This window comes from Schistocerca americana, chromosome 2 (genome assembly GCF_021461395.2).
Source record: "Schistocerca americana isolate TAMUIC-IGC-003095 chromosome 2, iqSchAmer2.1, whole genome shotgun sequence".
NCBI classification, from domain to species: Eukaryota; Metazoa; Arthropoda; class Insecta; order Orthoptera; family Acrididae; genus Schistocerca; species Schistocerca americana.
In genome coordinates this window covers 1,039,441,706-1,039,467,297 of record NC_060120.1, presented here as the reverse complement: position 1 = coordinate 1,039,467,297, position 25,592 = coordinate 1,039,441,706, and positions in this window count along the sequence as shown.

Genomic DNA, 25,592 nt, shown 5'->3' with positions numbered 1-25,592 from the left:
CTGTGAAATCTGGAGGGTAGGAGACGAGGTACTGGCACAATTGAAGCTGTGAGAAGGGGTCGTGCATGGGAAACTCAGTAGGTGGAGCACTTTCCAGTGAAAGGCAAAGTTCCCCAGTTCGAGTCACGGTCCAGCATACAGTTTTAATCTGCCAGGAAGTTTCCGCTGCATAGTGAAAATCTCTTTCTGGAAACATCACTCATTTATGAGCGGCCTCGGCGCAACATTGCATTTGGTATTATATACTCCAGAATTTCGCTGTAAATATGTGTGCAATTTAGACGGTTTGCCATAAGAATAGTACTCTCACGAGTACCTCATCTTCGGAGTATTTATACAGCTGCCGCGCCATTTCAGTCCTACACTGCGATGAACTGTATCGGTACTGCAGCGGAACTATACGTTTAAGGATTCAGAACATGGACTGACAATGCTCCACTCTTATTGCATGATCGTCAAAGCTTTGGAATACACGTGCAACTGACTTTTTGAAGTCCCCTGGTAGACATGATCGCAACTTCGTATCGCTGTCTCCAGTTGAGCTATACAAGGTGATTCTGTCATGATTTTACAAACGTTAGGGATGGCGGAGAAGGGTAAATGTACCACTTTGAGAAGAGGGACGCTTGTCCGGAAACGACCGAGTTGAACGTTATAAGCAAAAACTGTTCTGATGCCTCTGAGAGTGGACCTCTTCTTCTAAGCTCTCTGCTCTCCATACGTCTACGTCTACATCTACATGGATAATCTGCAAATCACACTTAAGTGCCTGCAGAAAGTTCATCGAACAACCTTCCCAATAATTCTCTATTTTTCCAATCCCGAACAGCGAACAGAAAAAACGAATACGTATATCTTCCCGTGCGAGCTCCAATTTCCCTTATTTTGTTATGATGATCGTTTCTCCCTATGTAGGTCGGTGGCAATAAAATATTTTCGCATTCGGAGGAGAAAGTTGGTGATTGAAATTTAGTGAGAAAGTTCACCCGCAACGAGAAACGCATTTGTTTTAATGACGTGCACCGCAAATCCTGTATCATGCCAGTGACAATCTCTCCCCTATTTGATAGTACAAAACATGCTGCCCTTCTTTGAACTTTCTCGATGTACTCCGTCAATTATATCTGGTAAAGATCCCAGACCACCCAGCAGTACCCCAAAAGAGGACGGACAAGTGTAGTGTAGGCGGTCTCCTTAGTAGACCTACTACATTTTCTAAGTGTTCCGCCAATAAATCGCAGTCTTTGGTTCGCCTTTCCTACAACATTTTCTGTGTGTTCTTCTCAGTTTAACTAGTTCGTAATTGTATTTCATAGTTATTTAGTTGAATTTGCAGCCTTTGGACTTGACTGGTTTGTCGTATAACCGAAGTTCAACGGATTCCTTTTAGCACTGATGTGGATGACGTCACACTTTTCATTATATAGGGTCGACTGCCAATTTGCGCACCATACATATATCTTTACTAAATCATTTTTCAATTTGTTTTTATATTCTAATTACTTTCTAGACGATAAATGACAGCACATCTAGGAAAATCTGACGGCTGGTCAGATTGTCTCCTAAATCGTTTATATAGATAAGGAACAGCAGAAGGCGTATAACACTGCCTTTTGGAATGCCAGAAATCACTTCTGTGTTGATCGATGACTCTCCGGCAGTTTCTACGAACTGTGCCCTCTCTGACACGAAATCAGGAATCCAGTTGCATAACTGAGACGACATTCCATAAGCACGCAATTTAACTACAAGCTGCTTGTGTGAAACAGTGTCAAAAGCCTTCTGGATATCTAAAAATACGGTCAATGTGGGAGGAGGTAGTATGGACAGGACACGAAAAGCTGTTCAAACAAAAAAAATGTTCAAATGTAAGTGAAATCTTATGGGACTTAACTGCTAAGGTCATCAGTCCCTAAGCTTACACACTACTTAACCTAAATGATCCTAAGGACGAACACACACATACCCATGCACGAGGGAGGACTCGAACCTCCGCCGGGACCAGCCACACAGTCCATGACTGCAACGCCTCAGACCGCTAAGCTAATCCCGCGCGGCAAAAGCTATCCAGAAGTTGCACACCTTAAGAGCTATGAGGACTTGCTCGTCTTTGCTGCTGTTCTTCTGCTGAACAAATGCTCACAGCTCTTAAGGTATGTCCGTCAAGAGCCCATGTTTATTGGACAGCTTTTGGTGTTTTGGTCATATAACCACCTCCCATAACATGGAAAGCGAAGAGCTTGCAGCGGAAGAGATCCACTTTCAAACGTATCAGAACGACTTTCGCTTGTAGCACCCGACTCGTTCGCTTCCCGACCAGGGTCCCTTACCTCAAATTGTTATATTTCCCGGTTTTAATTAACCCTGAATGTTTTTACACTACTGGCCATGAAAATTGCTAAACCAACAAGAAATGCAGATGATAAACGGATATTCATTGGACAAATGTATTATACTAGAAATGACATGTGATTACATTTTCACACAATTTGTGTGCATAGATCCTGAGAAATCAGTACCCAGAACAACCACCTCGGGCCGTAATAGCGGCCTTGATACGCCTGGGCATTGAGTCAAACTCAGCTTGGATAGCGTGTACAGGTACAGGTGCCCATGAAGCTTCAACACGATACCACAGTTCATCAAGAGTAGTGACTGGCGTATTGTGACGAGCCAGTTGCTCGGCCACCAATGACCAGCCGTTTTCAATTGGTGACAGATCTGGAGAATGTGCTGGCCAGGGCAGCAGCCGAACATTTTCTGTATCCAGGAAGGCCCGTACATGACCTGCAACATGCGGTCGTGCATTATCCTGCTGAAATGTAGAGTTTCACAGGGATCGAATGAAGGGTAGAGCCACGGGTCGTAACACATCTGAAATGTAACGTCCACTGTTCAAAGTGCCGTCAAAGCGAACAAGAGGTGACCGAGACGTGTAACAATGGCATCCCATGCCATCACGCCGGGTGATACGCCAGCATGGCGATGACGAATACACGTTTCCAATGTGCGTTCACCGCGATGTCGCCAAACACGGATGCGACCATAATGATGCTGTAAACAGAACCTGGATTTATCCTAAAACATGACGTTTTGCCATTCGTGCACCCACTTCAGTAGTTGAGTACACCATCGCAGGCGCTCCTGTCTGTGATGCAGCGTCAAGGGTAACTGCAGCAATGGTGTCCGAGCTGATAGTCCATGCTGCTGCAAACGTCGTCGAACTGTTCGTGGTTGCTGTCTTGCAAACGTCCCCATCTGCTGAGCCGGCCGGGTTGACCAAGCGGTTCTAGGCGCTACAGTCTGGAAACGCGCGACCGATACGGTCGCAGGTTCGAATCCTGCCTCGGGCGTGGATGTGTGTGATGTCCTTAAGTTAGTTAGGTTTAAGTAGTTCTAAGTTCTAGGGGACTGATGACCTCAGCAGTTAAGTCCCATAGTGCTCAGAGCCATTTGAACCATTTGAACCCATCTGTTGACTCAGGGCTGCACGATACGTTACAGCAATGCGGATAAGATGCCTTTCCTCTCGACTGCTAGTGATACGAGGCCGTTGGGATCCGGCAAGGCGTTCCGTATTACCCTCCTGAACCCACCGATTCGATATTATGCTAGCAGTCATTGGATCTCAAACCGACGCGAGCAGCAATGTCGCGATACGATGAACCGCAATCGCAATAGGCTACCATCCGACCTTTATCAAAGTCTGAAACGTGATAGTACGTATTTCTCCTCCTTATACGGCGCATTACAACAACGTTTCACCAGGCAACGCCGGTCAACTGTTGTTTGTCTATGAGAAATCGGTTGGAAACTTTCCTCATGTCAGCACGTTGTAGTTGTCGCCACCGGCGCCAACCTTGTGTGAATGCTCTGAAAAGCTAATCATTTGCATATCACAGCATCTTCTTCATGTCGGTTAAATTTCGCGTCTGTAGCGCGTCATCTTCGTGGTGTAGCAATATTAATGACCAGTGGTGTAACATCATCACGGAACTACCCTTCATATCTAAAGCGTATTTTCCCGTACTAGCTTCACTATATTTACAATTTAAATTTTTGCAGTTCGTTTTGGGTATCAAAGTGTTCTCTACACTGTGGAGCTGTTTTTAAAATACTCTATTCGATTTCTTTCCAACAAACCCTGATACGAATAGCTACTGGAAAGCTCGTGTCTACGAAACCGTGTATTGCAATCTCCACTTGAGCTGCATAGCTAAGGTGTATTATCCGATAATAACAAAAATTTATTCACGACAAATAATTTTGTAAGTTGTACCGTGTGTCGCGATCCTGAAAATGGTTCAAATGGCTCTGAGCATTATGGGACTTAACATCTATGGTAATCAGTCCCCTAGAACTTAGAACTACTTAAACCTAACTAACCTAAGGACAGCACACAACACCCAGTCATCACGAGGCAGAGAAAATCCCTGACCACGCCGGGAATCGAACCCGGGACCCCGGGCGCGGGAAGCGAGAACGCTACCGCACGACCACGAGCTCGCGATCCTGAGAACAGCTTCCAAGATGCTACTACAGGTGGGTGTAAAATTAGCTAAAAACGATGATTTGGCCCTGTCTGACTATCCCCCTGAAGCAGATCTTAGGATCTCTCAATGCTCTTTAACATATAAATTACAACCTAAACATAAATGACTGATTAAGACAACTAATACTAATAAATGATAAACGTTTGATTCTTATTACACATTTATCGTAGATTAAAATCAACCCTTTATTACAAATGTCTTTATTTCCTAAATAAAATTTCTGATCAATTGCCCAACTCTACCCCTTTTTATTGTCACGCAATCTAACATTAATAACGGAAATGACTGACATCATGTACATACCAAACACTGGAAGACACTACTTTCAAAGATGATCTACGGTGATGTGAAACCTCAGTGGAAATAAACTAACGTGATCACAGCTGTTTACCTTTTATAGCCCTAATAAGCCGAAGCAATTTGCGATATTACCGTATGTACTGCGTCCGGTGCGTTTAAGTGATGGTTTTCATACTCGTGTGCGACGATGGAAGAACTCAAGCCACAAATGAACTCTTTCAAACACTAGGACGGCAGAAGGCGGTCCTCTGATTAATACACTCTAATACTGTCTTCTCCTCTCGGTGTTCTACAGACAAGGTATGCGAACTCCCAGCCACAAGTACGAAGTTCAGATAATGCCCCGACGAACGTATAGGCAGAGGAAGTGCTCTCAATTACTGAACGCTGCGTACTCCACGACGACTTCCAACCTGGAGGCGAAGACCAGAATCGTATAAGTTCCCAGCAGTACAGCGCCTAACCGTTCCAACTACAAACTCTCCTGAGAGTAAAGACCGGAAGTCTGCCCGTACCAACAAAGCTGATACTGAGCGACCATCACATACGGGCACTCAGGAATGGAAGGACTCTTCCTCACCACCGCTGGCTTCCCAGCAAGACTCGGCTCCCCTCATTCGTAACTGCAGAAGGCGAATCACATTCTCGAAACCCCGGAATATTCTCCCTCTCTACAGATTCTTCCAAAAGCCAACCAACCATATTTTAGTCTTTTGTCGTCCAGCGCTGAAAGTTTGCGAGGGAATACCTATACTTGTACAACGCTACGCTTCTGAGTAAAAATCCTTGGAAATAACCCTGTCTGCGTGATTTCCGAGGTGACGCTTCCTCGTTCCTCTCAGCTGCGTCCAAGATTTGCAAAGATCCCGGTTTTCCTTCTGGCCTGGCTAGAACCACCGGCGAGCCGCCGCTGTATTGTGTTTCCGTGCCCAGATGTCCAGACTGTCCGTCTTGGCACTTTCTGTGTCAAGCCGGACCAACACACCTGTGCGGGCTTTTTTCCACCCAGGGCTTGAGTTCCACGTGCCTTTTCATCTCCACTGGCGTTCTAACCTCTACTAGTATAAATGATTCATTACCCCGTTTTGATAATAAAGACGCTCCGTCACCTTTCATGCAAAAGCGTTAACAATTATTTACAAGGCTTACGTGACAATGTCAGTCTTCTTTAAATATTCGTATATACGATGTACAACCTATCAAATGTCCGCCCCGATAGCTGAGTAGTCAGCGCGGCAGACTGTCAATCCAAAGGGTCCGGGTTCGATTCCCGGCTGGGTCGGAGATTTTCTCCACTCAGGGACTGGGTGTTGTGTTGTCCTAATCATCATCATTTCATCCCCATCGACGCGCAAGTCGCCGAAGTGGCGTCAAATCGAAAGACTTGCACCAGGCGAACGGTCAACCCGACCTTTCATTTCAACCTATCAAATGATACCTAATTGTGGTTGTAGATCGCGGCAAAGTATGTAGATGAGTACTTGTAAGGTGCGAAATTATAGCCACCTTACAAGCTGTAGAACTTGCTTCTGTTGTACCCAGTTTATTTCTTTTGCAAGAAATGTTTCTCTTATTTATATATGATTTGGTAGTACTTGTATTTCGAATTATTTTTTCATGATGAAGTAAACTCTCGTAAGCAAAACTGTCTTTCAAAATATCGCCAGTGGTGTGACCTTACAGCCGCTCCACGTTGTCCATATCGCTTGTCGTATGTTCATGCCACTGAGCAAAGCCGACCGCCCGCTGGTATCGCAATTTTCTCTTCACTCCCCCCCTCCCCCCCTTCCACACACACACCAATCATACCAAACCACTTGCGCACGGAACCACCACGACAAGTCAGCAGATGACAGTAGCATTCCGCCACTCCTCAGCACGAAAGATACACACACTCCAGAGAAACTCGGTTTATTGATTCTAAAATTCGAATGCTACGAGTGGTTCGTGTTGCGTAACATGTTTGTTTTCGTCAGTGGAAAGACATACACCTAAACACTTCGTACAGCGGAGCGAGAACAATGACGCCTGTGAACTGTCACTCTTGATAAGATATAGGGAAGCTGTTTAAAGACGCGTTGTCAGTCTACACGTTAGAAGTCGGACGACCACAGCTGCGTCCATTGTTCCAGAATCGAATCACGCGTTGCGTTTGTCGCCACCCAAATCGCTCTGGTAGGCAGTGGCGGTGTACACTCCGAATGAAAAGGACCTTTGTTCGTGGAACGTTCGCCTCCCTGTGACTTGAATTCAAAGGCAGATAAACATGAAATCTTTCAGACTGCAGTGCACACGCTCAGAAGCGCGTGCAGAAAGATACGCTCGAGTGCGTGTATGCCCTTCCTCTACACACACACACACACACACACACACACACACACACACACACGTTTTCGTTCGTGAATGTTAATTCACTACTTTTTAAGAGAAAACTTTGTAACTTTATAGCGGTTCCCACCGACACGCATCAGATCCGTTCCGGTAAGACTGGTTTTATAAGTTTTGCGTCACTTTACTGTTATTTTATCCGTCCTAATTTTATTCTATGGCCCCTTTTTTGGTGCCTTTCACTACGCCCTATCTTTTAGTCGTCACTATTATGTAACATAGCTGTTCATCTTTAAGTACCTTTTCCTAGTTTTACAACTGTATTGCCCTCCAGCACTGACCTTCTTTTATGGCCGTGTTCTTTATTCCGCTGTTGTAAATTTTGACTTTCGTCACTGTTTCGGCGTATTTATTATAACCCGACTGGGAATGATCGGACGCCCAACGCGGTCACCTTCTTCATGTAAATTATCTGAGAATGTGTAAGCTGATTACAATGTTTAAATGTGCTTTTGTCAGTCTGTAATTTCTAAGTCTTTCTTGTGCTTTTCTTTTCCTTAGATGTACTTGTAAACGCGACTCTAACGTTGTAAAACCAGCAGTAGTATTAAAAATCACACAGGAGTTCTCTGCGGGTCATTTTTCAATAATATTTTTTTAGGAACTGACGTACTGTCAAATTCAAGTATGCGATCTTGTAAGTGTCTATATAACAATTTATTACGTCAACATCGCTTCATAACTACAATTACACATTACATGTTTTGGTAATTTATTGCCATTGTCAGAAGTGATAAAGCCACTAAAAGCTACGTCATGATATATAAAAAAAAGTCCATTTAGGCGCTCTGAACATCATGCAGTGGTATAAAATATGTTAGACTGTAAGATTCTCTCTTCTGTTATGTGACGACATAATGTATAATTGACTTATATACTTCATACCACGTCGTGACATTCAGAGTTACTATAATTATTCATTATCTTAATATAGATTACCTATGGCTTTTTGCCTATTGGAAAAGCAGTAAAGGAAACAAAAGAAAAATTTGGAGTAGGAATTAAAGTCCGGGGAGAAAACACAAAAATTTTGAGGTTTGCAAATGACACTAATTCTGTCAGATGCAGCAAAAGACTTGGAAGAGCAGTTGAATGGAATGTACATTATCTTGAAAGGAGGATATAAGATGAACATCTACAAAAGCAAAACGAGGATAATGGTATGTTGTCGAATTAAATTAGGTGATGCTGAGGGATTTAGATTAGGAAATGAGACACTTAAAGTAGTAGACGAGTTTTGCCGTTTGCGCACCAAAATAGCTGATAACGTTCGAACTAGAGAGGATATAAAAGATAGACTGGCAATGGAAAGATAAGCCTTTCTGAAGAAGACATGTTTGCTAACATCGAATGTACATTTAAGTGTCAGGAAATCTTTTCTGAAAGTACACTATGTGATCAAAAGTATCCGGACACCCGGCTGAAAATGACTTACAATTTCGTGGCGCTCTCCATCGGTAATGCAGGAATTCGCTGTGGTGTTGGCCCATCCTTAGCGATGATGACAGCTTTCACTCCCGCAGGCGTGCATTCAGTCAGGTGCTGGAAGGTTTCTTGGGGAATGGCAGCCCATTCTTCACGGAGTGCTGCACTGAGTAGAGGTAGTGATGTCGGTCGGTCAGAACTGGCACAAAGTCGGCTTTCCAAAGCATTCCAAAGGTCTTCTATAGGATTCAGGTCAGGACTTTGTGCAACCCAGTTCATTATAGCGATGTTATTGTTTAACCACTCCGCCACAGGCCGTGCATTATGAACAGGTGCTCGACGTGTTGAAAGATGCAATCGCCATCCCCGAATTGCTCTTCAACAGTGGGAAGCAAGAAGGTGCTTATAACATCAATGTAGGCCTGTGCTGTGATAGTGCCAAGCAAAACGCCTCCGAATTTTACTATTGGCACTACACACGCTGGCAGTTGGCGTTTACCGGCCATTCGCCATACCCACACCCTGTCATCGGATCGCCACATTGTGTACCGTGATTCGTCTCTCCACACAACGTTTTTCCACTGTTCAATCGTCCAATGTTTAGGCTCCTTACACCAAGCGAGACGTCATTTGTCATTTACCTGCATGATGTGTGGCTTATGAGCAGCCGCTCGACCATGAAATCCAAGTTTTCTCTGCTCCCGCCTTGCAGTGAATTCCTGTGTGATGGTCTGACTAGATGTCTGCCTATTACACATTCCCACCCTCTTCAACTGCCAGCGGTCTCTGTCGGTCAACAGGCGAGGTCTGCCTGTACGCTTTCGTGCTGTACGTGTCCCTTCACGTTTCCACTTGAGTATCCACGTCGAAAACAGTGGGCTTAGGGATGTTTCGGAGTGTGGAAATGTCGCATACAGACGTATGACACAGTGACACCCAATCACCTGACCACGTTCGAAGTCCGTAGAGTTCCGTGGAACGCCCCATTCTGCTCTCTCACGATGTCCAATTATTGCTGAGGTCGCTGATATGGAGTACCTGCCACTAGGTGGCAGCACAATGTACCTAATATGAAAAACGTATGTTTCTGGGGGTGTCCGGATCCTTTTGATCACATAGTGTACATTGTTTTGACGTCGACCTGTTATGAATGCTGAAATAATGCAGATATTTGACACAGAGCACACAAAACTACGGAATAAAGACATGAAATTACTAGTTTTAAAGAATTACCTCTTTCAGCAGTTAATTCATTACACGTACAATTACAGACTTGACAGGGCTACGTAAGCTGTTATCACATCTACGAGAACACGAGAGACAACGAACAAGAGAAAGGGAGCGTACATTATCTCTTCTTTATTCAGAAAGGTCACAGATAATAATTCTCGATAATAGAAATACCATAATATATACGACGCATATCTTCCGTGATTCAGTACATTAATAAGTTTACAAAATTAATTATTTTGACAACAGCTTTGGTCATAAGTCCACTTGACGTGTTCTGCTAATTTCATACAATCTCATATATGTTTCGTCGAATTGCATTTTATGGGAACATATGGATACGCCATACACTGACAAACCCATTCCGCTGCTCCTACTTTTCTACTAACAACACAAAGCTTCCCGCCTCCTTTCATACTGCCAGATCCCCCTTTCTTGGCATCTACTGATCAATTCCACATTACCTAGAAATGTCCGGATATTCTTGTTCAGGTAGAATACTTTTTAACTTTTCTTCATTCGCCTTCGGTCACTGTGACACTTATCAGAACTGCTTCTCTGGTACATTTTCCCCTCCTGAAACCAAATTGATTTTCGTGCAGTAGACGTAAGGTTCATGCAATCAGGTCATCTGTGAGCATTGCTTGCGTTTACTTGCGTGATACTCGAACGAAGGCTATAATCTACGATTTACCTGCTGTTTAGATACATCATACGTCTTACAGATTTATAATGATTCTCTTGGTCAGTTATTTCCAATACACACAACGAAGCAGCGTGCGCACGAAAACGTTATATATTATAACTGTTCCATCATTATTTATATTATTTATATCTGCGACAGCACGACCTCAAAGCGCCTCGAACGATATATGTATAGTGGCTGTTGTTTTGGAGCCGTTCCAAAGCACGTCGCTGTTGACAATACATTATTCTCCTCACCTTGCGTCAGAGATGATTACGCAATCGCTACCCGTTATTCACGCAGATGGCGATATTACGAATGGAGCCGAGTATAATGTTGAGAGAACGTACGTCTCTAAATATTTACTCGGCGCGATAGTTTGAAGATGAAAAATTAGCCATATCTTCTCAATTTAAATTGAAATATCATCAAATTTCTTTTGTGGGTTGGCACGTTACTTGGCATTATAATAAAAATTACTTCGATTAGTTTAGAGACAATTTAATTATAGAAAATATTTCCCATGCAATCGTTAACGTCACTAATATATGATTTCATGAGTTTTCTAGGCGTTTTGTGGAAGATCGAATTAAGTTCTTTATCATCAATACTTCTGACTGATTTAATTTGGAAGTGGTAATGTAAGATTATGTTAATTTGTTTCGTAAATGAGGAAACAGGTTCGTGGTCTGATGAAGTGATGACGTGCTCGTTGAAAACACACGTTCAAATGTTGGGAAATGAAAATGACGAATGATTCACTGAAAGACTAATATCTCACCGAACAAAGATACATTCGATGATTTATGTCAGAAATTAGGAAGTATAATTTGGAGAAAAGGAATACCAATTGTTGGACTTCTTGAGACCAAAAGACGAAAGTTTTCTAGGCGTTTTGTGAAAGATCGAATTAAGTTCTTCATCATCATAACTTCTGGCCGAAGTGTTAGGCATCCGGCAGACAAAAGCGCAGTAAGAAATTGGTAGCTGTCATGATGCGACTAAAAACTTGACAACGCTTAATTTAAAAAGTGTGTTTTTAGGACCTGCTTTATCTGTTCTCCGTTATGCGATCGCATGGTTCTAGGATGCAGTGTGAAAGCTAAAGAGACATTCGGTTTCCTGCATTTATTAGTCCCACTTAACTCCGAATGAGCGAAGTGCTTCGTCTTACATGTACGTAAAGCCAAAGGTCAAATACAGTAGAATAGCAAATTTGTTACTCACAGACAAGCAACTGCTTAATTTGACTGCTATACACAGCTGAATCTTCTAGCATTTCAGTCGCATTCACCTATTCGGGGATATACATTAACACGATATGTCAGTTGGCTGATGGGTCTTCGTCACCTTGGAACTTGTAAACAAAACTATGAAACATCATCTTTCAGGAAAAGAAGAACACGTTACGAACATTTTAGTTTAACACATCGATCTGTACACGATTTACACACGTTAACATAGATAAGGAAATAAGCAATTAGTTGCATAAAATATATTAATTTCTTATATGCAACTGGTTGCCTCTCATTTCATTATATATAGGGTACGGCTACAGTGCTGAACATGGACAGACTACAAAATGTTAGCGTAGCTTCATCGTGTTATTTATATGACAGAGTGATAGGGGCGAACTTAATTTGTTCCCCAAAAAATTGAAACATACCTGTAACTACGAAGCGTGATATAGACATGTGTCACAGAAAAATGCGGATGCAAGGTAAAAAGTGCTTCGAGCCGTAAGTCTGATAAAATACTTTATTCCTTCCACTGCCGTTTCGTGTTCCATCAGTACGACACAGTGACTCATAATCATCGAAGCGAGGACGAGCACAGAACTAGACCTACCTTTCGTGTGGATCTTGATTTTTGTAACCGCAACTGAAGCTCCACTTGATCTGATGAAGTACGGTGGCGTAAAATTCCGTTTTACTGCTTTTGTTGAGACGAATCTACGTCTACATGTACATATATACTCCGCAACCCACCGTAGGGTGCGTGCCATTGCTTGTCATTTCCCTTCCTGTTCCTGCTACGGATCCCGAACACTCGAGCAGAACACAAGAACAGGTCGCACCAGCGTCCTATATGCGGTCTCCTTTACAGGTGAACCACTCTTTCCTAAAATTCTCCCAATAAACCGAAGTCGACCATTAGCCTTCCCTACCACAGTTCTCACGTGCTCGTTCCACTTCATATCGTTTTGCAACCATACGCCCAGGTATTTAAACGACTCGACTGTATCTAGCAGGACACTAGTAATACTAAGATAGTATCTGTTCCTTCTGACATGTCCGAAAGAACAGATACTTCACCGTGTTCGGTCAGGGGGTTAGTTGCCCTCTGTACTAAAAAAAAAACTGAGTGAATTCATCAAACCAACTGCAAATTTTGTTTCTTCCTGTAGTCACTGAACCTTGACATCATCAGCAAACAACCGCAGATTACTGCCCACCCTGTGCGCCAAATCATTTACATATATAGCTAACAACAAGGTCCTATCACACTTCCCTGGGGTACTCCTAACGAGATCTTTGTCTCTGATGATCATTCGTCGTCGAGGACAATATAATGGGTTCTACTACTTAAGAAGCCGCTCAGATACCTGTGAACTTATTCCATGTGCACGTACCTTCGTTAACAGTCTGCAGGACAACATAATGGGTTCTATTACTTAAGAAGCCGCTCACATACCTGTGAACTTTTATTCCATATGCTCGTACCTTCGTTAACAGTCTGCAGCCGGCCGAAGTGGCCTTTGCGGTTCTAGGCGCTGCAGTCTGGAACCGCGAGACCGCTGCGGTCGCAGGTTCGAATCTTGCCTCGGGCATGGATGTGTGTGATGTCCTTAGGTTAGTTATGTTTAACTAGTTCTAAGTTCTAGGGGACTAATGACCTCAGAAGTTGAGTCCCATAGTGCTCAGAGCCATTTGAACCATTTTTTAACAGTCTGCAGTGGGACACTGTGTCAAATGCTTTCTGGAAAACTAGATGGATGGAGTCTGCCTATTTTGTGTTCTACTGTCGAACAGCAGTTTATTTCAGTTGAAAAGATAGATAAAATTTATTAGAAGAAGATGGAGTTGCGAAAATTTTGTTTGTCGAGGGAAAATAATGAATTTCGGTGTAACCCAAATGCTGTTCTCCAAGAGCAGTTTACGTCCATATTACTGCGTTGATCGATCCGCTCAGTTCTCAGCTGGAATAAATTTCTCACTTCTATTGCAATGGAATTGTCCTTTCAACAGTTCTTTCTCGTGTCTTCATTTCTGTCCGCTTCTCCATCCACTTCAGCTGAAGCATTTTTAATAACCGACCATCCGTAATGACACCTATCGTGAACAGAACAGAGATAGTCCACACATGTTGCATTTACAGTTTGACGGAATTACAGATATTCACATTTTGAACTGCTAGAATAGTGAGACCGAAATCAATCCATACCGTTTCTTTGGCAATATACACCGAGATCACAAAAATCATGGGATAGCGATAAGCCCATGTGAAAAGACGTGATTTTGGCCGAACGACCGGAATGTTACTTGGAGCTAGACGCATGGGACATTCCATTTCGAAAACTGTTAGAGACTTCAATATTCCGCGATTCACAGGGTAAAGAGTGTGCTGAGAATGTCACATTTAAGGCATTATCTTCCATGATGCTGCTCCAGGCGGGTGTAAAATGAATGTGCGCGAAGGAAAGGAATAAACGCTAGAATGAAATTTGGCCCTGTCTCACTACCCACTGAAGCAGATCTTAGGATCTCTTAATTCTATAAATTACAATCTAAACATAAATAAATGATGAAAGCATCTAATGCTACTAAATGATAAACACTATTTCTGCTTATATATTTATTGTAGATGATATTGCAAAGTTTACGTTTACTAAGTAAAATTACTCATCAGTTGCCCAACTCTGCCCCTTATTATGACTGCGTGGTCTAATATCAATAACGCGAAATGACTGACATCATCTACATACCAAAGACACTACTTTCAAAGATGATCTATGGTGGTGTGGAACCTCAGTGGAAATAAACTAATGTGATCACAGCTGTTTAGTTTTTGTAGCCCTAATACACCGAAGCAATTTGCGATATCACCGTATGTACTGCGTCCGGTGCGCCGAAGTGTTGGTTTTCGTACTCGTCTGCGACGATGAAAGAACTCCAGCCACATATAAACTCTTTCAAACACTAGGACGCCAGAAGGCGGTCCTCTGATTAATATACTCTAATACTGTCTTCTCCTCTCTGTGTTCTACAGACAAGATACGCGAACTCCCAGCCACAAGTACGCAGTTCAGATACTGCCCCGACGAACGTATAGGCAGAGGAAGTGCTCTCAATTACTGAACGCTGCGCACTCCACGACGACTTCCAACCCGGAGATGAAGCCCAGAATCGTGTAAGTTCACAACAGTACAGTGCTTAACTGTTCTAGCTATAAACTCTCCTGAGAGCAAAGACAGAAAGTTCGTCCGTATCAACAAAGCTGATATCGAGCGGCCGTCACACACGAGCGCTCACAACGGAAGACCTCGTCTTTCCACCGCTGGCTTCCCAGCAAGGTTCGGCTCCCCATCATCGCGATTCTGAAAACAAATCATATTACCGAAACCTCCGAATATTCTCCCTCTCTACTGATTCTTCCGAACGCTGACCGAACATATTTTAATCTTCGTACAACCATAGTTGAAATGGAAGACAGAGGGACGTCAGCTGGTATAAATTTATATTAAAAATGAAGAAATTCCTCCAGCTGTGTTTAAGGTGTCGATTTCATTTTGGCAACTACACTACTGGCCATTAAAATTGCCACACCACGAAGATGACGTACTACAGACGCGAAATTTAACTGACAGGAAGAAGATGCTGTGATATGGAAATGATTAGCTTCTCATAGCATTCACACAAGGTTGGCGCCGGTGGCGACACCTACAACGTGCTGACATAAGGAAAGTTTCCAACCGATTTCTCATACACAAACAGCAGTTGACCGGCGTTGCCTGGTGAAACGTTGTTGTGATGCCTCGTGTAAGGAGGAGAAATGCGTTTGCAGCAGCATGGACTATCAGCTCGGAGACCATGGCTGCGGTTGCCCTTGACGCTGCATCACAGACAGGAGCGCCTGCGATGGTGTACGCAACGACGAACCTAGATGCATGAATGGCAAAACGTCATTTTTTGGGATGAATCTAGGTTCTGTTTACAGCATCATGATGGTCGCATCCGTGTTTGGCGACATCGCGGTGAACGCACATTGGAAGCGTGTATTCGTCATCGCCATACTGGCGTATCACCCAGCGTGATGGTATAGGGTGCCATTGGTTACACATCTCGGTCACCTCCTGTTCGCTTTGACGGCACTTTGAACAGTGGACGTTACATTTCAGACGTGTTACGACCCGTGGCTCTACCCTTCATTCGATCCCTGCAAAACCCTACATTTCAGCAGGATAATGCACGACCGCATGTTGCAGGTCCTGTACGGGCCTTTCTGGATACAGAAAATGTTCGACTACTGCTCTGGCCAGTACATTCTCCAGATGTCTCACCAATTGAAGACGTCTCGTCAATGGTGGCCGAGCAACTGGCTCGTCACAATACGCCAGTCACTACGGTTGATGAACTGTGGTATCGTGTTGAAACTGCATGGGCAGCTGTACCTGTACACGCCATCCAAGCTCTGTTTGACTCAATGCCCAGGCGTATCAAGGCCGTTATTACGGCCAGAGGTGGTTCTGGGTACTGATTTCTCAGGATCTATGCACCCAAATTGCGTGAAAATATAATTACATGTCAGTTCTAGTATAATATATTTGTCCAATGAATACCCGTTTATCATCTGCATTTCTTCTTGGTGTAGCAATTTTAATGGCAGTAGTGTAGTTTCAACATTGTAACAACGTTATCTTCAGGCCCTATAAAATATACCATACATACAACAACCAATGTGACATCAGTAATCTATGAGTTATTAAGTAAACAAATATATTATAGACATATTACATAGTGGACGAATTCAACAAATGTAATTACATTCCGGTAGTTTTCATTAAATGCATTATTAAAGAATAGTAAATGGCGGGAAAGGTAGAAACAGAGTTATGTTTGCATAACACTGCATCATATTAAAGTGACAGTAAAGCAAGTTACTGAAACCACGTCAATCATAATGTCGCAAAACGAATAATAAGGAACCAGGACTTTAGTATGATGAAGTGTTATTCAAACATAGCTCTATTTCTACCTTTCCCGCCCCTTACTATTCTTTAATAATGGATCTTACCCTACATATGTCTGATTAGCAATGCATATTCTTTCTAGCACTGTTTATTATCCGTAAGCGTAACGGCTTGTCAGCTAGGTTATTTTTATATATATACTCCCATTTCATTTAATGCTTGGCATTGATCTGTAATAAAACTATTATGTATATATAATTTCATTTGTACTTATTGGTACCTCATAAATTGTTAATTTCCAGAACGATTGCATTTAATGAAAACAGTCAAAATGTAATTAAATTTATTGAATTCGTCCATTACGTAAAATGTCTGTAATATATTTGTTTAGGTAATAACTCATAGATTACTGATGTCACATTGGTTGATGTATGTATGGTATATTTTATAGGGCCTGAAGATTACGATGTTACAACGTTGAAACTAGTTGGCAAAATAAAATCGACTCCTTAAATACAAGTGGAGGAATTTCTTCATTTTTAATATAAACTATATTTTAGTCTTTTGTCGTCCAGCGCGGAAAGTTTGCGAGGAAAAACCTATACTCGTCTAATGGTACGCTTCTGAGTAAAAACCGTTGGAAATATCCCAGCCTGCGTGATTTCCGAGGTGCCGCTTCTTCTTTCCTCCCACCTGCGTCTAAAATTTGCAGAGCTCGGAAGTATTCTCCGGTTATTCTTCCGGCCCTACTACAATAACGGCCGCCCGTCACCCTATTGTGCTCCAGATCTCAGGTGCCACCAAGTCCGTCTAGCGACTTCCTGTGTATAAGCTGGACCAACACCTGTGCGGGCCATCCACCCAGAGCTTGAGTTCTGCCCTCCGTTTCATCTCCACTGGCGTTCCAACCTCTACTAGTATAGGCAATCATTCATTACGCCGGTTTTATAATAAAGACACTCCATCGCCTTTCATGCAATAAGCGTTAACAATTATTTACAAGGTGTACATGACAATGTAAGTCTCCTTTAAATATTCATATATACGATGCACAATCTATCAAATGATATCTGACTGTGTTTGTAGATCACGGCAAACTACGTGGATGGGTGCTTGTAAGGCGCGAAATTATAGCCACCTTACAACCTCTAACGACGTACAACGCAGTGGTTGTCACAGCTAACAGACAAGCAACTCTGCGTGAAATAACCATCGAAATTAATGTGGGATGCACGAAGAACTTAACCTTTAGGATGGTACTGCGAAACTTGGCTTTAATGGGTTGTGGCAGCAGAGGACCTACGCGGGTGCCTTTGCCAATAGAACGTCACCCCCAGAGCCTCTCCTGGGTTCGTATGAACACATTGGCATTGGCTGGACCCTATACGACTGGAAAACAGTGACTTGGTCAGATGAGTCCCGATTTCAATTAGTAAGAGCTGATGGTACGGTTCGAGTGTGGTGCAGGCCCTAAGAAGCCATGGGTCCAAGCTGTTAGTGGCTCCATAATGGTGTGGGCTGGAAGTGGTTATATTCGTTAACTTGGGGGCCATCTGCAGCCACATGGACTCCAAGTTCGCAAACGACGATGAATAACATTCTGGACAGTTCGAGTTACTGATTTGGTCACCCAGATCGCCTGACACGAAACCCATGGAACATTTAAAGGACACAACCGAGAGGTCAGTTGGTATAATAAAAACCTTCACCGCCAACACTTTCGCAATTATGGACGGCTACAAGGGCAAAATGCCTCAATATTTCCACAGGGGACTTCCAACGACTTGTTGAGTCCATACTATGTCTAGTTGTTGCACTACTCCGGGCGAAAGGAGTTACGACACGATATTAGAAGGTATTCTATGACTTTTGCCAGTTCATTGCATAAGGCGCAGTCAAATGAAAACGAGACAGACGGAAAAATTTAAGTAAGCTGTCGACTATTTCGTAAGTATTCGCCGTACGTTTAATGTCTTCATGGAAAAATGTTTACGGTTGCATACGGAACCATGATTGTACCAAGCGTGCACCTCTTCGAAACTAATCGACGAGCTCCAAAAATATGGAAATTGCATGAGGAAAGGGAGAGTATTGGTTCTCTCTTCAACATTCAAATTATTCAACTAATAACAAGTTTTACCACCGGGGGAGGAAATATATGGAATTAAACTATCTAGGTTTCGTAGTCAATTTTGCAATCCATTCGAAAAATACTGAATCAAGCAATAACCCTAACAAAATTTTAGACACAACAGCGATCTGATAACGCATATATGAATGACACAACTATTTAAAATTCGCCAAAAATAAATCAAGCACGTTAAACAGAGAAAGCAAATAGAAATATGGTGGGGAAATTAAAAAGACCGCAGAGATATGCAATAGATCCAAAATGTGGTAGAATGGAAACAGTATGCGGCCAAATTAAACAAACTACTTCAATCGTAAATGTAAGTGTAAATACAAATTGTTCCCAGAATCGATTTTACACATTCTGCACTGAGTGAGTTGGTTTCCACGGCCCATAAAGCTCTTGATTACCGCGGTGGATCGTTCAGTATGTCGTTTCGGTTGCTCAGAACCTAAACTCTGTTAGCCGCTGGAGATTTTATGGTTCAGCCTCTCGTTTTCCAGTTCGTAAACCACCTGAGGACACCCTGTCAGTTTGTAGTACTACTTCGTACGGTTCGCAATCTCTCTCATCTTGTCCATAACAACAGTCATTACCTCTAGAATAATCGGAGCTTCTAGTGCGTCTCAACAAACTGTTGTTTACATCTTTTCCATGAAATACGATGTCTCCTCCAAGGAATCCCATACTAGTTCACGGAAAACTTTTGTAAGTTTTTCGTATTAATTGAGTTGGCAATTCATTCCTATCTTTCCGTGCCTCGACATAACCCAAAATGTTAGGACAGAAGTCAAGACTATCGAACCCAAGAGTTCTTAAAGTGGTCTCCTTCGCAGTTGCGCTATATATTCCCACAGTTCCAACACAAATCGAAGCAGAACAGTTTTAGACACATTTTGTGAAGAAATGCTGCGATCAAAAGTCACCATATTTTTTAAAGATAATTCATCCTCAGCGACGTGATGCACAAATGAACATTACCGTATTATACAGAGAGACATGAATTACGTGTTTCGAAAAGACTTCTTTCCCTCTTTCTTTGTTCCTTCTTTTCTCTAGAGCTTATCTCCTCTAGTACGGGGCTCACTTTGTCAGCATTTAGAAAATTTTATTATATCGTTTATCGTGGTCGGATGCCCTTCGTCAAGGCAGCCTAAGGTAGAGGTAAGTCGTGTGCACCACCTCTGCGTGAATCGTGTAAAATTTATTCTACACAGTGATGTGCCAAAACATTGTTTGTCCATCTTTGGAACGAAATCCATCACTGATTCTACGTATCAGGTTCAAAATGGCTCTGAGCACTATGGGACTCAACTGCTGAGCTCATTAGTCCCCTAGAACTTAGAACTAGTTAAACCTAACTAACCTAAGACATCACACACATCCATGCCCGAGGCATGATTCGAACCTGCGACCGCAGCGGTCTCGCGGTTCCAGACTGCAGCGCCAGAACCGCGCGGCCACTTCGGCCGGCTACGTATCAGGGATCCGACAGTCAGTTAGTAGGTTTATGGAGGTATGTGTCATTAGATGTCTACGTATGGGTCATGTGATTCTTGTAAATAATGGGCCGCTGATTTGCGTACGCGGTGATAGCGCCCACATGGGTTTCATAGGATTTACATCAGCCGAATTTGGTAGCAGAGACATCAACGTGAGTTCAATAGAATGCTTCTCAAACTACATTAGCACGGTTCTGACTCCGAGACACGGACTATCATGCTGCTGAAAGATGACACCGCTGTCGAGGAAGACATGAAGCATGAAAGGAGGCAGGTGATTCGCAGCTGTCAGAGTGTCTTCGATTACTACAACAGATCCGATGCATGAGCAAGAAAATGTCTCCCACAGCATAATATTGCTCCCACCAGCTTGTTTCCGTAGCACGCTCCACTACTCGAGCCACCGTTCACCTCAATGACGGCGTTTGTGTAGACGACCGTCGACCTAGTGAAGCGAAAATGTGATTCACCCGAAGGGCCCAGACGTTTCCATTGATCGACGGTCGAATCGCGGTGGTCCTGTGCCCACTGCAATCGTAATTGACGATATCGTTGGGTCAGTATGTGAACACGTTGGGGTGGTCTGCTGCAGAGCTCCATGTTCAACAATGTACGCTGAGCTCCGAAACACTTGTGCGTGCACCAGCATTGTGCCACTTTACAGAGCAGACAAGTCGCCAAACCACAAGTTCTGGAAGAGTCGCAGGCTTCCAGTCATCTAGCGCCTAGTCGTTCTACCTCCTCCAGTAGGTATTCACAACGATAGCATGTGAACATTCGACCAGCTTCGACGTTTCCGTGATACTCGTTCACAGGTTCTCTGTAACAATAATCTTCCCTTTGTCAGACTCAGTTACCGCAATGGATTTCCCCATTTACAGCGCTTATCTTCGCTAGGGTGATATCCCGTCGGAGTCTACTCCTCGTACATGCTTTTGTTACCGCGTCACGTGCTCGGAGTCATCCAAGGCGAAGGGTGGCTTGTGGTCATAATGTTTTGTCTCATCAGTGCGTATCACCGTATTTTTAACTGTTTGTGTATCGTATTCTCTGTGGAAAAAATTTGGGGAGCAGTGCAGCATTTGCATAAACGAGTACCGCCTACTTAATATTACTGTTATCGTTACAGCGCAGAAACGCTTAAATAAATCTGAATGGAAAAGTCGTTCGCAGAATCACGGTTTTTGGGAGTCTTGCTGCTCGGTTACTATTCCAGCAAGGATCATGAGGCCGAAATCTTTTGTTTTAGATATGGCCAGCGACCATTTGTATAGTAATTAGAACATCTTACTGTAGTTACGTTACAGTACACCGGCCACATTTCAGCGAAGAACCGGATCTGGTGCCAAGGCAAATTGTGCGAATCGATTAATTCCATTACCAAGAGCTGTAGCTAATGTCACCATTTGTATATGCAACGTTCAGAGTTTATGTGCAAAAACCGCTACCCTTAAATAACTCCTGATTGGAGCGAGAGCAATGGTTGAAATTTGGTCCGCCGATGTATGAGACCGCGATCTAATATAAATTCCGAACGTTCGAAAATAAATGTTGCTTCGTTTTGATTTTACGTGCAAGAAATACGTCTTTCTGGGATGTTTTTGAACCGCACTACTTCTATACTTTTTAATTTGTACGAATCGGTATACAAAGGTATATAAATAGATAAAGTCAAAACGATAGTTTGTTTACCCAATAATCTTCATCCGTTGTAACATGTACGGTGAGGTTACACAAATAGTCACACATTTATGTGCTTCTAGAGACTGGGATGCAGCTACAGTACTAAGTATGCGAGAGTGTATGTGCATCTATATTACAAACTATCCCAGAGTGTGATGCATGTACCCTAAATTTTAATGACATATTGTGTCGTACTGCACGACATGACGAATTCCATGTTCAGTGACATGATATCATGTATTACGTTGTACGTCATGTCATCAAGTACCATGTTACTTCACTTAACTCGAAACATTGATATTATATTACATGGGTACAAATACAAAAGAGTAAAAAATCACAAATATGTCAAGATGTTTTGATTTAAATGTCTTTGAAGCTTCCATATAAGTCGAAAAGCTGGTGACCTTCTTTTATATCCCAAACTCTGCCAGGGCATTTTCGCCTTTTTCGTGCTACGATAGGAGCGTTTTTAAATATGGTCATTAATAGTAACAGCAGCAGTAGTAGTTATAGAAGTATTGCCCGTATTAACTTTATTAGTTCACAGTATAATTTACTCACATTGTCACTGTAGACACCGAAATCATTTTAAAACTATTAGCCATATTAAAATAGTTATTTACTGGGTAACTATGATCTCCACGTGAAAACCTGGTGTGATGTAAGAGAAGGCCTGATGACCCTAATCAGATCAAGTTAAATATATTTAAACTAATTCCGCCACAGCCGGTCCCAAGCCCGGTTGAGAAAGGAAGAGGGGAGGAGTCACGCATCGTAAAAAAAAACTTTACTTCCCCTGGCCCAGGTGATACTGCCTTCTGAGGATTGCTTGCCAGGGTAACGGTGAAGACCTCAACGGCAGTGAAGACGGAGATGATCATCACTACGCTGGAGCTGGCAGAAGAGGTGGCCCTGTTTTTAGGGTTAATATAAAAGCTAACGATAGCAAACCCAGACGCGTCTGAACCCAAAATGAGTGGCTTTCAGGTCAGTGTCTGTTCCCCAATTTAGGGGCGACTGCAAAAATTGCTCCAGGAACTAACAATCCCTGGTTCTAATAATCCAGTGGAAACATTGGACAAACAATTATAAGCTATCATGATTCGTGAATATTACCCCAGGTGGTACTCAATCCACCCGCCAACAGGCGGCAGTCGGGCCTTGGAGCCTGGGGGACCTGCGCAGTCACGAACACGGGGTAAGTCGGATTTCTGTGGCAGACTTCCATCCAAAACTATCACTTATATAGGCACATTTAATATCAACACTCTAATTCAACTGGGAAAATTACACAACATAGTATAGTAGTTAGATCGACAAAAATTTCAAGTTTTAGCCCTTCAAGAAACACGATTCACAGATGGAGCCACAGTAGATCATGGAAAATAGAGCATCTTTAAGTGTAAAACAGAAAAACATATTCCTAAATGTGCTCCGCTTCTGGGAATGACTTTTGTCATACACAAAAATACTACAGACTCCATAAGAGATGTGTGTCCCATAAGCAACCGCCTTATGACAATGCGCATGCAGTGTGCTAGCAAGAAATATACCTGCATTAATGGTCATGCTCCCACCAGCATTGTTAAAAGAATGGATCCACTGACTTTGGAGGAATTCTGGACCGATCTTGAGAAGTTAATGGCTAAAATTTCAAAGCAGGACATCAAAATCTTATTGGGTGATTTCAGTAGTGAGATAGGCAAAGAAAACCAACACTGGAAATTCGTAGGAAAATATCCTGCCCATAAATTTAAAAACAAAAACGGAAAAAGACTTATCGAAATATGCCAACAAAACAACCTTAAAATCATGTCAACATCATTGAGGAAGAATCCGTAAAAACAAAATATCCCCAATATAAAAGAGCTCAGTGAATATCAGATTGATCATGTTACCATCTCGTATCCTCTAGAGAAGGAAGTTCATGACACCCAAGTCCGTGCAGCTGCAAACGTAGACTCAGACCAGTATCTAACACCGATAAAAATTAAATTTACCCCAAAAATATTCCACAGGAAGAAAGTGCACCTGCAGAAATCTGACACCAGAAGAATCAAAGAAACTAAGCTTGGATAATGTCCAGACAGATACTAGGGAAACCAAAAAACCAGTAAAATAATTGTTGTGTACGTAGTTCCGCGTAGTCAGCGCGTACACGACTTTCCCACTAGAGCGCGCCCCGCTAAGCACAACAGCGCAGGCGCAGCGCTCTTCCGTCTCCGCACTACGAGGTAAACACGGACCAAATTCTGCTTCCGCCGATCCGCGTATTAATATGTAATGCAGCCAATGAGATTGCTGCTAACGTAGAACCTTTTCTCCTCGCGGATCACACTCGCGCAGTGATACCTGAACGCGCGAGGTATTATAACGAGTGTACAGACCTCCGATTAGTCAGTCTGCACCAGTCTGCATTAGTCTGGATCATCATATTCCTGTACATAGCTATGAAGAGAAATGTATAGACACTTTGTCAAGTATCAGAGATATATGAGAATAAGATTAACGTACCAAGACCAAAGGAACTTCAGATCGTCAATTGTAAACAGTATCCAGACTCAAGTTACGTAGTATCTATGATTTTTATTATTTTAATAAATGTGTGTGAAAATTAATCAAGTTCTGTTTAAAGTAGGTCACCGACAATCTGCTACTCTAAGCGTGCAAGTGGCATTTCTATCGTCTGACCTAACGGCAGAAGATAAACACGCCACGATAACACCACGAGACATATTGCTGACACTCGCCTACTTCGCTAGAGCGGCAAGTCAAATAATCTGATGGTGTGTGTACCGAAGGTCTTACAGTACAAATGGATCAAATGGCTCTGAGCACTATGGGACTCAACATCTATGGTCATCAGTCCCCTAGAACTTAGAACTACTTAAACCTAACTAGCCTAAGGACATCACACATCCATGCCCGAGGCAGGATTCGAACCTGCGACCGTAGCGGTCACGCGTTTCCAGATTGAAGTGCCTAGAACCGCACGGCCACACCGGCCGGCTCTTACAGTACGCACACCACAATAATTCAGAGTGCTAAAGACTGTATTTTGTAGTCAAGTTTTGGGTGTCAGCTTTGGTGGCGATGAAATCAGACTTTATGAAAGAAAAACACAAAACATTCATGGTGGGATACAAAGTGTGAGAAAGCTTTGGAAAAACGAAAAAAAAGCTTTTCTTAACTACAGTAGAAAGTAAACACTGGAAAATGTTCAATACTTTTATGAAACTAGGAAACAAGTGGCAAAAATCATTAGGCCGACCAAATGAAAATACCTGAAAAAACCAACTGAATTTCCGCGACTACAATACACGAGATTTTTAAGGAACTTTTGCAGAAAAAAATTCACGGATACAGCCCACAAAATTTATGTTTCAACAAATCTGACGGTAAACTTGCACTCACTAACCAGGAAAACTGTAAGGACTTGGCCCATTACTTTTCAACACTCCTTAATTGTCCGAGACCACCTTCGAGATTTCCTGAAGAAAGA